We start from the raw sequence: 15,473 nt of genomic DNA on the forward strand, positions 1-15,473 counted from the left end.
CATACGGTTCACGTCCACGCTGTCGCGGAATGCTACCAGTGTTAAAGACTGCGATGGAGCTCCGTATACCACGGCAAACTGGCTGACACTGACGGCGGCGGTGCACAAATGCTGCGCAGCTAGCGCCATTCGACGGCCAACACCGCGGTTCCTGGTGTGTCCGCTATGCCGTGCGTGTGATCATTGCTTGTACAGCCCTCTCGCAGTGTCCGGAGCAAGTATGGTGGGTCTGACACACCGGTGTCAATGTGTTCTTTTTTCCATTTCCAGGAGTGTATATATATATATAACTTTTTCAACCACTAGGACGGCAGAAGATGGTCCTCTGACTAGTATAATCTAATACTTAATCTAATACTGCCTTCTCCTCTCTGTGGTCGACAGGCAAGAAACGCGAACTCTCAACCACAAGGATGGAGTTCAGTTTTCTCAACGTGAGTATAGGCAGATGGAGTGCTCTCAATCACTGAACGCTGCGTACTCAACGACGACTCCCTACCCAGAGGCGAAGTCCAGAGTCGTTTAACTTCGCAACATTGCAGTGCCTAACGGTTCTAACTATAAAATCTCCTGGGAGCAGAGTAGAAAGTCCGTCTGTAGCAACAAAAGCTAATACTGAGCGACCGTCAAACTATGACGCTCAAAACGGAAGACGTCTTCTCTCCACCTCTGCGTTTCCAACAAAGCTCGGCTTCCCTCCATCGTAACTCAAAGGCCAATCATATTCTCGAAACCACGTAATATTCTCTCTCTCTACAGATTCTTCCGACCGCCGACCAACCATACTTTAGTCTTTTGTCGTCCAGCGGGGAATTTTTGCGAGGAAATACCTATACTCATACAATGGTACGCCTCTCGGAGTAAAAATCCTCGGAAATAACCCAGCCTGCGAATTCCGAGGTAACGCCTCCCCGTTCCTCTCTGCTGCGTCCAAGATTTTCAGTGTTTCCGAAGTATTATCTGGTTATCCTTCCAGCCACGCTACGAAACCAGCCGGTCGCCACTGTATTTTGCTTCAGCGCTCAGGTGCCCCGACCGTCCTCTGTCTTGTCTACTTCCTGTGTTAAGCAGGACCAACGCACCTGTGCGGGCTTTTCCACCCACAGCTCCAAGTATGCCTGCCATTTCATTTCCACTGGCGTTCCTCTAGGCAATCATTCATTACACCCTTTTGCACTCCTTCACCTTTCCTGCAATAAGCGTTAACAACTATTTTCAAGGATTAAATATTCATATATACGATGTACAACCTACCAAATTATACCTAATTCTGGTTGTAAATCACAGCAGAGAATGTAGATGAGTGCTTGTAAGGTGCGAAGTTATAGCCACCTTACAGAAGGTCCTATGTGTCTAGTATGCAGACAGGCTGGTTGCAGGCCCTTAACTGACCTCCTTCTAGTCCTCACACGGCCATCACTGGCACCAAGGCAGAACCAGCATGCATCAGAAAACAGAAAAGACCTCCATCCCGTCTTTCAACGAGCTCTCGCTTGACACCACTGAAGTCGCAAATGGCAGTAGTTTGGGATGACTGGAATGCACGCTACAGGATGTCTGGCTCGGAGCTGTTCATGAAGTAACCGATTATTAACAGTGCTTTGTGTTACTGTGGTGCCCACTGCTTTATACTGCTGCTGCAAACACAATACGATGCGCCAGACCCAATACCGAACACGATGGTCTTTCAAAAATGGTTCAAATGGCTCTGAGCACTATGGGACTCAACTGCTGAGGTCATTAGTCCCCTAGAACTTAGAACTACTTAAACCTAACTAACCTAAGGACATCACAAACATCCATGCCCGAGGCAGGATTCGAACCTGCGACCGTAGCGGTCTTGCGGTTCCAGACTGCAGCGCCTTTAACCGCACGGCCACTTCGGCCGGCACGATGGTCTTTGAAACTTCCTGGCAGATTAAAACTGCGGAGTGAAAATCTCATTCTGGAAACGATGGTCTTTCTTCTCGGTAACGCCAAGTGGCCGTTCGGAGCCCGGTCTCCTTGCGACTACATTCCTGCCACATCTGTCTTTATCAAATACTAGCATTGTTTCAAACACAATATGGTGGAGGGTGCAGTTTGTGTAAGGAACGTTCTTCCTCACATAGTCCATCCGCTACACACTTATTACCACGCATCTGCGACAGTAAAAAGACACACTTACATTAAACATATGTTTAAATATCTCATGAAAATGTCTTCACTGAGTTGTGGTGATGGTTGCGGTTACTACCATATAGGGCGCTCAACAGTGAGGTTACCAGCGCCCGTTCATAATTGATGGGAGGCGATTGTGGTTTTGGTTCGTGGAAAGTGTGCAGCAGATAGAAGAATATGAAATGTAATCGTCAGCCACATGGGACACACCAAATTGTAGGTAGCAGAACGAGATAAAATGAACTAACTGACTGCACATTGGAACAGTAACTGAGTAATGGCCACTACATTCCAGCAAAATAATTCTCTGTCGCAATGCAACAAATACCGCTGCCAGACGGAAGACTCGAACACTGTGCCTCACGCTCTGAAGTGCACATGTAGGCCCGGAGTCACACCGACTTGAGTACTTACATGATTTGGCTTGGGATGATCGGGTTCGTCAACATTTTTCATCCACTTTTTGGGTGTCTCCTGACTTTTGCGGCCACCGTCTGGTTTATATCAATTTACTTGTCTCAGCGACATCTGTGTCGCTTTGGAAGTTTTTAAATATCAATAACAATCACCCTGTATATACGAAGATTAGTCAAATGAAAACCTTAAATATTTTTTAAATATTATTTATTGTGCAGAAGTGGCATAAGGGTGTATTACTTTTCAACATAATCTCCCCCACGCTCAATGAAAGTCCTCCAGCGCTTACATAGTGTGTAAATTCCTTTAGAAAAAATTCTTTTGGTAGTCCGCGCAACCACTCATGCACTGAGTGGCGTACCTCTTCATCAGAACGGAACTTCTTTCCTCCCATTGCGTCTTTGAGTGGTCAAAACATATGGAAAACACTTGGGGCAAGGTCTGGTGAATATGGTGGATGAGGAAGACACTCAATATGTAGGTTTGTGATTGTTGCAACTGGTGTACGTGCAGTGTGGGGCCTTGCATTGTCACGTTGCAAAAGGACACCTGCTGGCAGCAATCCACGTCGCTTTGATTTGATTTCAGGCCGCAGATGATTTTTTAGGAGATCTGTTTGTGATACACTGGTGGCAATGGTCCCTCTAGGCATGTAAATGACGCCTTTTTCGACCCAAAAGAGAGTCAGCATAACATTCCCTGTTGATGGTTCTGTTCGCCATTCCTTGCACGCTCTCTTCGTTTCCGGTTGGTGGAAGTGAATCCAGGTTTCGTACCCAGTAACCTTCCTGCAAGGAAGCCATCACCTTCTCGTTCAAAGCGCCGAAGAAGTCCTTCACAAGCAAAAACACGTCGTTCTCTCATTTCAGGAGTCAGCTGCCGTGGCACGCATCTTGCAAACACTTTGTGTAACTGGAGCACATCATGCACAAAGTGGTGTGCTGACCCATGACTAATCTGTAAACATGCTGCAATGTCATTTAGTGTCACTCGGCGGTTTACCTTCAGTATGGCTTCAGCTGCTGCAATGTTCTGTGGAGTCACAACCCGTTGTGCCTGACCTGGATGAGGAGCATCTTCCACTGAAGTCACACCATTTGCGAACGTCCTTCTCCATTCGTAGACTCGCTGCTGTGACAAACATGCATCACCGTACTGAACCTTCATTCGTGGGTGAATTTAAATAGGTTTCACACCTTCAATACGTAAAGACCGAATAATAGAACGCTGTTCTTCCCTGGTGCAAGTCGCAAGTGGGACGGCCATTTTTATACAGATACTTCGATGCGACAGTATGTGTGGATCTGCACTATGCTGCCACCTACAGGCCATTCTGCACGCTGTTTGTAGCACGCTTACCAACTTACAGGATATCGGCGCGAAATTTCGATTTGTTACTACAAATTTAAGGATTCCATTTGACTCACCCTCGTGCAAAAGGGGCTAAGTTGCGGCGTCTGACCTCAAATTAGTGTCCGTAAACAAAATTAAATTTAAAACAATTATAATTTATTCTTTAGCGTCAGTTATATGTTTTTAATAAAACGGTATGTTTTGATAACTCTGGGTCATCTTGAGATCTAAAACAATGAAAACTAAATATGTTCCGTATAATAGTTTACGAAACGTAAATGTAGCATTTACCTAAGTAGTTGCATCATCAAACTGTCTCCTATCTTCTCAACCTTATAAGAGAGAACTGCGTTTTGAAAGTGCGGTCAGTGTTTTAAATGAATATCTGGTGGAGGTACAAGAGAGTGGGATGGGGAAACGGGGCGGAAAGAGAGAGAGGGGGGGGGGGGGGGAGGGGCAAAATGCAACGAATCTTTGAACTCTCCAATTCGTCCAACGCGACTCAGTGCACGGATGAGCAACAGACCCATTCAGTGAACAGAGACACTGGCAGCGTACTACCGGCTCATAACCGTCCTTACAGGAGTTCGGCGTGCAGGTCGACTCCCGGGCATACTGTAAAACTACGCGCCGTACAACGCCACCAAGCAGAGCCAAATGCCATTAACGATAACTGCCACATCTTATTCCCTGCAAATGTAGCTGCTGCACATTCAATTTTATAATTTATTGTTTTACAGATTTCATGATTTTATCCTTTCGACGTTTAAATTTTTGATATTTAATGAGCCTTAACTCAGTTTTAGGTACTCTTACATATTCCCAGTTCTGCAATTTGATTGTCATTATGTATTTTACTATTTACAGAACCATTTTTCTTTACTTTTGACATTTTAGCGAAAACTATTATACAGTTTTATTTTCTACATTTCCCGTACTTTCAGAGGTAGAACTTATTGTATTATATTGTCAACGTTTCACATTTTTTTTTACATTTTAAAAGATTGATTTTGTTTTAATTAGTTTATTTACACTTTTTACCTCACTATTTTATGCATTTTAGCGTTTTACATGTCCAGTGGTCTACGCTTTTAATATTTTAAACGGAAAACTTTGTACATAATTGATGTTTTGAAGCTTCAGTATAACCCATAACATCCATACCGCTACACCTTACACCCCCCCCCCCCCAATTCCCACCCCCGCACTCGAACCTTCTTTCCCAGCTGTCAATCCCCCTCCCTCCATTTTATAATTTTACTGTATTATATTGTTTACAGTTAACAAACACATAGTTTCACACAATTAATATTTTAAAGATAAATTTTACATAATTACACAATTTACAATTTTAACAAGAGCCCCTTTTTAACCTCATAACATACCTACCAATCCGCCTCTCTGCTTCCTTTCCCCTCTCTGAATCTCTCTCGCTAAATTTTCTCCTTCTACCCCTCTTTCCCCCATTCCCCTCCATCCCGCCCCTGCCATCGCCAGACGGCAGCAACAAAACGAAGTTCTCTGATATCAGGTTCTGAACAGACAAAACCGTTTGCTTATGCAGCTTCTTAGCTAACTTGTAGATTTATGAACAGTTCTTTCATATTTTTTTGTCAAATATTAGATTGTGCATGTTTAGTTGCACATTGTTTTACATCTGAAGATGATTCAGAGTGATCGAAAAATGTCATGTAAATAAATATGAGCAATTGACACTGTAGAATAAATGAGAATTGTTTTAAATATCGCCGGCTGGGGTGGCCGAGTGGTTCTAGGCGCTACAGTCTGGAACCACGAAGCCGCTACGTTCGCAGGTTCGAATCCTGCCTCGGGCATGGATGTGTGTGATGTCCTTAGGTTAGTTAGGTTTAACTAGTTCTAAGTTCTATGGGACTGATGACTTCAGAAGCTAGGTCTCATAGTGCTCAGAGCCATTTGAACCATTTGTTTTAAATATCAATACAGTTGCAGATTCTCTCAGGGTGAATATGTCAGCTATAGTAACAAAATTAAATATATGCTTAATGTCTGAGATAATGCACTACAGCTGAGACCGCTTAACAAACTTAAATGGTTGTTGAATGCAAGATGAAAATACGATGTGCGGCTATCGCACATCTATACTCCTTTAAAAAAGTAAAGGGCATAGAATAGACCCTGATTTCACACAAAAGAAAGAAATGAGTATCAAGGCGTAATTGTTTAATTGTCTAACTGAGCTCACAAGTTTACATCGAGTGCTGAACAATATACACCAAAAATTCGTTGTCAAATGAAGGAATTTACATCATATTAATTAACTTATTGGAAGAGTGTCGAATGGCCAAATGAACGGTTCGTCCATTGGGTTAGCTATTGAGGAGAGGTGAAGCTACACTTGTCGCGTTATACAGAATGCTTCATCATAATTTTGCAACATACGGATGATCTTCAGATTGAGCTTTCAGATATAACAGTATTTCTCATCAACCTGTCAACAATCTTTTCACAGGGCTAGGACGAAGGACACAATGGTACTAAGGACAGCATGAATAACATTGGTAGTGCTGGCTACCATCAGACATTCGTTCCGTACCCAGCTGAGGCCTGTTTACCCTCAGTGCATCAGGTGAACCTCCTCCTTAATGGTCCAACGTCCGGATCGGTCAAATGTCAGAGTTGTTTAATCTCTTATGTGTTCTACAGTTCGGCTCAATTATTCACCTCCTTCCTCAAGCAGTTATTTTTACAAGTAATATAAGCTGACCGTCACGAAAAACGCGACACGCAAGAAATGATGATCTGTTACATCAAACTGCAGCACTTTTTCGTGTATGTCATTAGTGCGTTATTGACGCTGCTTCACGAGCGGACAATGAATGGTCGACTGTTCATTAAATTAGCCTTAATCGTTTTTCCCCACGCAAGCAGAAAACATGGCGCAATGATGTATTCCCGCTTTTGTAGCACTTACTGTTCTATCTAGAATTTTTCCCATTTCAGTCACACGTGATTGTAGGGTCCTTCTGTGTTTGTCACAATCAGTTTTCTGAAGTAAACATTCTGTTAAACCCTGTAGATGCTGCAAAATCTATAGCTCTGGTGGAAGATGGTCACAACATGATTACATAGCAGATATGTGAGGACTACATCTTCTACGATTTCCAGAACCAGTAAGTAGGTACAGAAACTAGAGGCTTTTTACGGAAACTAGGATTAGGCCACAGATGAGCAACATCGGTGACAGATAAACATTTCTTCCGTGTTCTCCTCAGTCGTCACTCCACCTCCGATGAAGGACGAAAGGACTCCGCCAAATTCGAAAAGGTCAAAGTCAATGAGGAAACCGTCAGAAGAGAACTGGTAGAAGGCAATCTTCAATCCAGACGACCTGCTATAGGTCCAGAACTCAGCAGAGATCGACGCACAGCTCGATTACGTTTTGCAAGAGAATATCGCGGTTGGAGAGTACAACAATGGGAGTAAATGTTGTCCACCTATAGAGTTGTGATTCGCCCTCTGCCATCACCTGTCAGTAGCGGGGGGATCTGCAGAATACCTGTGAAAAGGTATTATCCATACATATTCTCCTCCAGGACGTCTTTCAGGGTGGTTCTCTAGTGGAGTGGGCAGCGATCAGTGTAACTGCAAGAACAGATGGGGTCTTCTTGGACCTTGCGGGCCTTACAGCAATTTTGGTATGTGGGGTAAATGCTTTTGGACTATGTTGTACCTTTCGCTGAATTTATTAGTAATGACTTTGCACTAATGCATGACAGTGCACGCCCACATGTTTCAAGAATTGTGCAGGAACTGTCGGATGTAGAGGAGACTCGTGCTATATCTTGGCCTGCTCGAAGCCCTGTTTTGAATCCTCACGAGCACGTATGGGACCAGCTGGGAGGAGCGGTTCACCAACACGATTCGGAGTCCCTGCAGGACCTACGGGAGGCCTTATGGAAAGAATGGGAGATGGATCCTGAAGAGCACATTGCATCATTAATCAAGGTTATGGTTGGAAAGTTGGATGATGTGATCGGCGCCATGGGATCAAGATGCAAAGAGAGCTCTGTGCTGTGAAGTGTGAAGCGTAGAAAATCAAAACAAGGGTTCATTATCTTCAAGTGCTTCCTCAAAAGTTTCTTGAAAAGTGATCTATTCGTGTCACTTCCGCATCTCAGCATTTGTTCACAGCCGTCTTATGTTTCACTGTCAGGTTTAGATGAAACCATAAAACAAAATTTTACCATAAAACAGTAGATCAGTGTCATATAAGTGACTGATATTTAAAATAAAAAAAAATTGAAATAATTTTTTTTAAAAATAAATAGAAGTGTTGCGTTTTACGTGCTGGCCAGTGTGTTAAAACAAGTATAAGAAAATTGTTTACCAACATTCCCAACCAAAATAATACTTTTCTGATAGAGAGCACTTCCAATCTTGTACAGTTAGAAGTTTGTTTGTTGAATCGTAACCTAATCGGTAGAACAAAATACATGGCTCTAGGCCATATACTGTCAGTTCAGAGATATTTACATGTCTCAATGCATTCTGCTAAAATGTTGAACATATTTGTTTACTCATTGCAAGCTTTATTTATTGAGTACTGCCGGAAGGCGTGACCGAGCGGTTCTAGGCGCTTCAGTCTGCAACTGCGAGACCGCTACGGCCGCAGGTTAGAATCCTGCCTCGGGCATGGATGTGTGTGATGTCCTTAGTTTAGTTAGGTTTAAGTAGTTCCAAGTTCTAGGTGACTGATGACCTCAGATGTTAAGTCTCATAGTGCTCAGAGCCGTTTGAAGCATTTTATTGAGTACTCAAAGCTAGTTTTGAATGTAACCATATCTTCGTAACTCTGGTCCCCTCTACTATTCGTGAACTGCTCCGGTTAGAACTGCATACACATCTTAAAACGGAGGTGAGGTCAGTTTCTTTTTTTTTTTTTTACGTCATTACTAATGTACTCCCGCTACTTTACTTCGATGGCAAAATTTTTTCAGGCACAGGATTAATGCATATACGCAAGGTAGGATAGTTTCTGCTCACTAATTGTAAGAGATACTGCTTCTTCGTTCACTTTTGCTTTCATTGTTTTTCGTTTCCCAATCATACGTGCAAACGGTCGCCCGACAGAGACGAGCGCAAATGGTGGCCAATTACAGAACTTTTAAGGATCTTACCAGGATCCCAAGGAGAGGGGGTGGGAGATACTAAATTACTTATCGCTTGACTGGTAAAATGTCCTCGAACCGGCCCCAGTGACGTATGAAGACGATACTGCAATCTCTGCCTTCGCTGATTTTACTGAGAATGCCTGTTTCCTTTCTTGATTTTTATGCGAACATACAGTCTCAGGAGACACATTGACTCGAATCAAACAGCTTCTCTGATGGTATATAGGAAATCGAGGAATTACATGAAAGAATATCCAATTGGGACTAACTCCTTCAATGTATTCACAATCGTCGATTTTCAGTAGCATTTGATACCAACATTGGACATATAACTGTAAGACGCAAGCCTTTTCCAAACGGATAAGGCACATAAGGCCATTACAAGAGCTATTCCTGTACGTAAATGTGTTTTAGTAGCCACTCGTTCTTCAAGCTTCACTAAAAATTTGCACTATAACGCCATTTACAGATCACCTCCTCTATGCTCAGAAATCGATTTCAGAATCTCAACAAATTTAATCCATTGGAATCACCCGTTCTTTACTCCACGTTTATATAACTTCTTCACTGGCTATTAGTCCCTGAGCCTTTGAAGTCCTTATTTTACAACACATGACGTCTCGAAAAACTCAGGCCATTATTTCTTCCACCTCCTTTCAACTGTCTGTTCCTCTGATTTCACACAGATATTAATCTATATGGACAAAGCATTCGTGCAACGGAAAATACAAATGTATAAGAATTAAAAACAATTGTACATATTTTGGGTAACAGAAATAATATTAATTAAATAAAAAAACGGCAGAAAAATTCCATCTCAAGGCAACTACCCAGAATCGCCGCACTTAATCGCACTTTCCACTCCCTGCAGTCTGGTAACAGCATTGCTGTTCTTCGCACAAACAATTGAAGTGAAGATTTTTTTCTCTCCTCCTGCATATTCTGTACCAGGCCATGAAAACAGCGTCAGCTCTCAATTCACATGCTCATCTAGCGTCAATATACAGCAGTTTGTGGAACTGATAACAAGTCGTACAGTGCATTCACCATTGGTTCAAAAAGTTTTGCGACTGATTTATTTCTGATGAATAAACGGCGTATGAACGGTAATTACAGCAGCAACTTGAACCAACAACAACAAAAAACAGATATGCATTCGAATGGTCCGATACGAGCTAACAGTGTTAAGTGATGGGCGCGCAGCCCTATTGTGTCAACGGTGTTGCTTCACATCTCGCAAACGAGCAGAGAAATCAACATCTATACAATAACTATTCAAGGCAGTCTCTAGATGTTTGGAAGAAGAAAAAAGTGCGCGCAAAGTTTATCCCCTGATTCCTGAACAGAAACGACCCTTGGATGCCTGTCGTTACTTGACTGAAATGAAAAAAAACTTCTCTTCTGAAAAAATCATAGTGGCTGACCAGACCTTGTGTTATCAGTATGGACCTACCACGAAACAACAGAGTGCAGAATCTCTGATGCTTCGCCAAAACCGAAGACTGTGCGATGTGACGCACGAATTGAACGGTATCGCAAAGAAAGACTGAGACTTTCACTTTGTTGTAAGAACGTTCTGAGCGTTGTGCTCAAGTGGGCGGAGACCATGTGGAACACCTGAAGTATTAAAGCAATCATGTTAACTTTCCAGTATTTTTTTATTGTTCCAGTCTCAAAATTTATGAACCTACGAGGTAGTTATCAATGTAGTTATGTTGTAGAAAAAGGGAGCAGATGTCACAGTACCAGACTGCTAGCGTAGAGAAGAAAAGGAGGATAGTTTTAATCCATTCTACACAGTTACAGGCCCGCTACAAAAGACTGGATGTTTTCATAAAGAAGAATGATTGAATTACAATGCTAACTAAAATACGTAACTCGTCTATTCGTAAACTGTCCTTTGCTATATGCTATTAAAAGATAAGGGGAGTTTCAGGCCATTCGATAAAGCAGTTGGAGCACTACAAAAAATTGGATGTTTGCATCTAGGAAAGAAAAAAGGTTTTTGTTGAGCGAAAAGATAGCTCAAGTAGTCCATGTTTCAGAAATAAACTGCTTTCAGCTGTACACAATCTTTTAGGTACAGGAGCACGACCGGTTTCGTGATATCAAACTACATCTTCAAGTGTACATCTACAAGACAGGAAACATACAACCGACATTATCATAAAAGAACGGATACCTGTCCTAATAATCTAAGCTCTGTGACAGCTAATATCAAATACTCAGATGTTATAAGAACGTAGGCTTCCGCGACCGGTGTCACAGTGATTAAAATTCTTCTGGGTATTATGCTGCGTCATTGCATCTGGATGTGGAAGTATATAGAGCAGGCAGACTGACGTTGGACAAGGAGCAAGGCGCATTGATTGGTTACAATATGTTATCATAGTTTGACACGACAAATACGTAAGAACAAGAAAGATAAACCCAGCTTTCTTTACTCCACAGAATCTTGGTCAAAGGCTTGTGCACTAAGAGAATATAGTTTGTGAAAAGTTGGACTTTTCTTGGGTCATAGAAGCGGCCCGCCACGAATTCCTCTCCTGTGCTAACCTCTTTATCTTATAGAAGCACTTGCAACCTACGTCTTCAGTTATTTGCTGGATGTATTCCAACCTCTGTCTTCCTCTACAGTTTTCATCCTCTGCAGTTCCCTCTAATGCCGTAGAAGCTATTCCGTGATATCTTAACAGATGTCTAACCATCTTGTTCCTTCTTCTTGTCAGTGTTCTCCATATATTGTATATTCCTTTCCTTCCCGATTCTCCGGAGAACTTCATCATTACTTACCTTACCAGCCCACCTAATTTTCAACAGTCTTCTGTAGCATTACATCTCAAATGCTTCGATTCTCTTCTTTTCTGGTGTTTCGCTACCATATTAAGCTGTGCTCCAAACATACATTCTGAGAAATTTCTTCTTCAATTTAAAGCTTCTTTTCGATACTAATAGACGGGAATGCCCTTTTTGCCAGTGCTAATATGATTTTTAAGTCCTCATTGCTTCGTCCGTCAAGTGTCACTTTGCTGCCTACGTAGTAGAATTCCTTAATTTCATCTACTTCCCCAATCCTGATGTTAAGTTCCACTCTGTTATCATTTCTGCTACTTCTCAATACTTTCATCTTTCTCGGGTTTACTCTCAGTCCATATTCTGTACTCATTAGACTCTTCACTCCATTCAGCAGATCTTGTAATTCTTCATCACTTTCACTGACGATAACAATGTCATCAGCAACTCTTACCACTGAGATCGGTAAACCTTGAATATTAATTCCACTCATTTCTGTTATTGTTTCTCCAATGCACAGACTGAACAGTAAGGGCAACAGATTAGATCTCTGCCTTACACCCTTTTTAAACCGAGCACTTCGTTGTTGGTCTTCCAGTTTTATTATTCCATCTTGGCTGTTGTACATATTGTATATTACCCGTCTCTCCCTATAGTCTACACTATTTCCCCCGAATTTCAAATATTTTGCCCCATTTTACATTGCCAAACGCTGAAAGCGACTCGATTTTTCTGTAGTCTTGCTTCCGTTATCGATAAAACTTCAGAATTACTTCTGTTGTGCCTCTACCTTTCCCAAAGCCAGACTGATCGCCATCTGACGCATCCTCAATTTTCTTTTCCATTCTTCTGTATATTACTTTCTCCAACTTGGATGCTTATGTTTTTCTGATTGTGAGATAGTTCTTGCATTTGTCAGCGCTTGAAATCCTCTGAATTGTGTGGATGATATTTTTCCGATAGTCAGACGCTATATCACCACACTCATACTTTCTACACACCACAATACTTGATCGACTATTTATTTTAAAAACTCTTTTTTTTTCACAGCAGACAAATCTTTCCTCTCATGGAAGCATTCAGTGTACTCTTTCCACCTATCAGCTCTCTCCTCTGCATTTCACATTGGAATTCCCTTGTACCACCCTTGCTTCTAATTTCAAAGGAAGGTTGTTTCGACTTTCCTACAAGCTGAGTTTGTCCTTCCGGAAATCACTTCTGTTTCCATTTATTCACATTTTTCATGCAGCCATTTCGTCTTAGCTACCCTGCACTTACTATTTATTTCATTCCTCAGCGTCTTTTATTTCTGTATTCGTGAATTTCCTTGAACATTTGTGTACTTCCTTCTTTCATCAATCTACTAAAGATTTCTTCTGCTACCGATGCTTTATTCGCAATACCATCTTTGTGCCTATGTTTTTCTTTCCAACTTCTGTGATCGCCATTTTAGAGGTGTCCACTCCTCTTCAACTGCACTGCATACTGAGCTATTTCTTAATGCATTATATATATGCTTAGAGAACTTGAATCTTATTTCTTCATTCCTTACTTCCGTATCGTACTTCTTTGCATACCGACTGTTTCTGACTATTCTTTTAAACTTTAACCTACTCTTCATAACCACAACATTGAGATCTGAGTCTAAATCTGCTCCTGAGCACGCCTTACAATCTAGTATCTGATTTCACAATCTATGCCTGACCATGATGTAATCTAAATGAAATCTTCCAGTATCTCCTGGTATTTTCCAAGTACTCCTCCTCCTTTTTTGATCATTGAACAGAGAAGTCGCTATTACTGGCTGGAATGTATTACAGTATTCAATTAGTCGTTCTCACTTGTCATTCTCCCATAAACTGTTATTCTATTTCTTCCCCTAAAACTACATTCCGATACCCCATGAGTCTCAGATTTTCATTCCTTTTACGTAATGAATTACCCGTTCAACCTCCTCATATACTTTCTCTATCTCTTCATCTTATACCTGAACAAATGTTGTCGGTGTCGGTTTGCTGTCTATTCTGATGAGAACAAGTGCAACACTGAACTGTTCACCGTACCTCACTGTCTGTCCTACCTTCCTATTCATAACGAATCCTATTTCCGTTACAAGATATTCTGCTGCTGTTGATATTACTATACAGGGTGTATCATAATGAATGGCGTAAAAGCATACAGTTGAATGTACACGATACTAGAAGCAAAAAAGTCTCAGTAAACATAGGGTCGAAAATGCATACCTTAAGAGCTACGAGCAATTTTTCATCTTCGATACTGTGAAACAAGTCTCCTCCACTGCAACTCCTTTACTTTCCATATTTTGGGAAGTGGTAATACGGACCTAAATAAGAAAAAAGTCCAGCAAACATGTGCTCTAAAACGCATACCTTAAAAGTTACGAGCACTTGATCATTAGAAGTGTTTCAAATTAACAAAGCCGAATAAGTGCTCATAGGTCTTAAGAAATGCATTTTAGAGCTAATTTTTACTGGATTTTTTTCTTGTTTTGATCCATACTACCAGTTCCCAAAATATTGAAAGCAAAGAACTTGCAGTAGAAGAGATTTGTTTCACAGTATCGAAGATGATAAATTGCTCGTAGCTCTTAAGGTATGCATTTTCAACCGTATGTTTACTGAGACTTTTTTGCTTCTAGTATCGTGTACTTTCAACTGTATCCGTTTAGCCATTAATTCAGACTGTATACTCATCCGACCAGAAACACCTTTCTTCTTTCCATTCCACTTCACACGATCCCACTGCGTCCAGATTGAGCCTTGTCATTTCCCTTTTCATGTTTTCTAGCTTCTACGACGCTGTTGGTGTATACAGCATCAGTTGTCTTGCCAGGTATGTTGGGCAGACTTCTATAGGGTCTGGCATTAGGTTCCGAGAACACCAAAGACTGAAGAACTCGAAAACTATGTTAAGTAACCGCTTACGTAATGCTGACCACTCCGTAACAGGTGTAGATTGTAATTTAAAAAACTTACACAAGGAAGTATTAGTTATTCCGTAATATGCTGAAATTATGGGGAGTTTAAAGTTATATGTCCAACACACCTCAAGTGGAGTTAAGACATTACAATATACTAACACTGACATTCAAGAACATGTCAAATGTTTACGACTGCTTGTTTATTGATTCTGGGCATGCTGCTACATGCTGTTGCGTCTGGTTTATTCGCTTTTATCTCTTTTTTTTTCAAGCTTAACTATTTTATAATTAAATGATTGATTTGTGTAACGGAACCGCAGTAATTCTGGTATTAGTATACCCTCGAACATGTGTGTGGTGGCGCTAGTGCTTTCCGTGTCACACATGAACACGAAGACGAGCAATTTGGCTCTGCACGTAAAGGTGGTTGGAAGGCTACTGTCTGCTATTCCTCATTTGAAGCAGGTTTTCTTAACCATCGGACCTTCAGCGTTACCGGCTGGGACTTTTTACCCTTTCTCTGTTTTTTTTTCTAATTGCTCTTTTCTTTGTAGGTTAACGTGCTTTTATCATGTTAGTTGTTCAGGTGCTCAAATTGATCTACGATGCGTTCCTTGTTGTCTTCCTTCTTCTTTACTGACGTGTATGCATTTGAT

This window comes from Schistocerca piceifrons, chromosome 2 (genome assembly GCF_021461385.2).
Source record: "Schistocerca piceifrons isolate TAMUIC-IGC-003096 chromosome 2, iqSchPice1.1, whole genome shotgun sequence".
NCBI lineage: Eukaryota > Metazoa > Arthropoda > Insecta > Orthoptera > Acrididae > Schistocerca > Schistocerca piceifrons.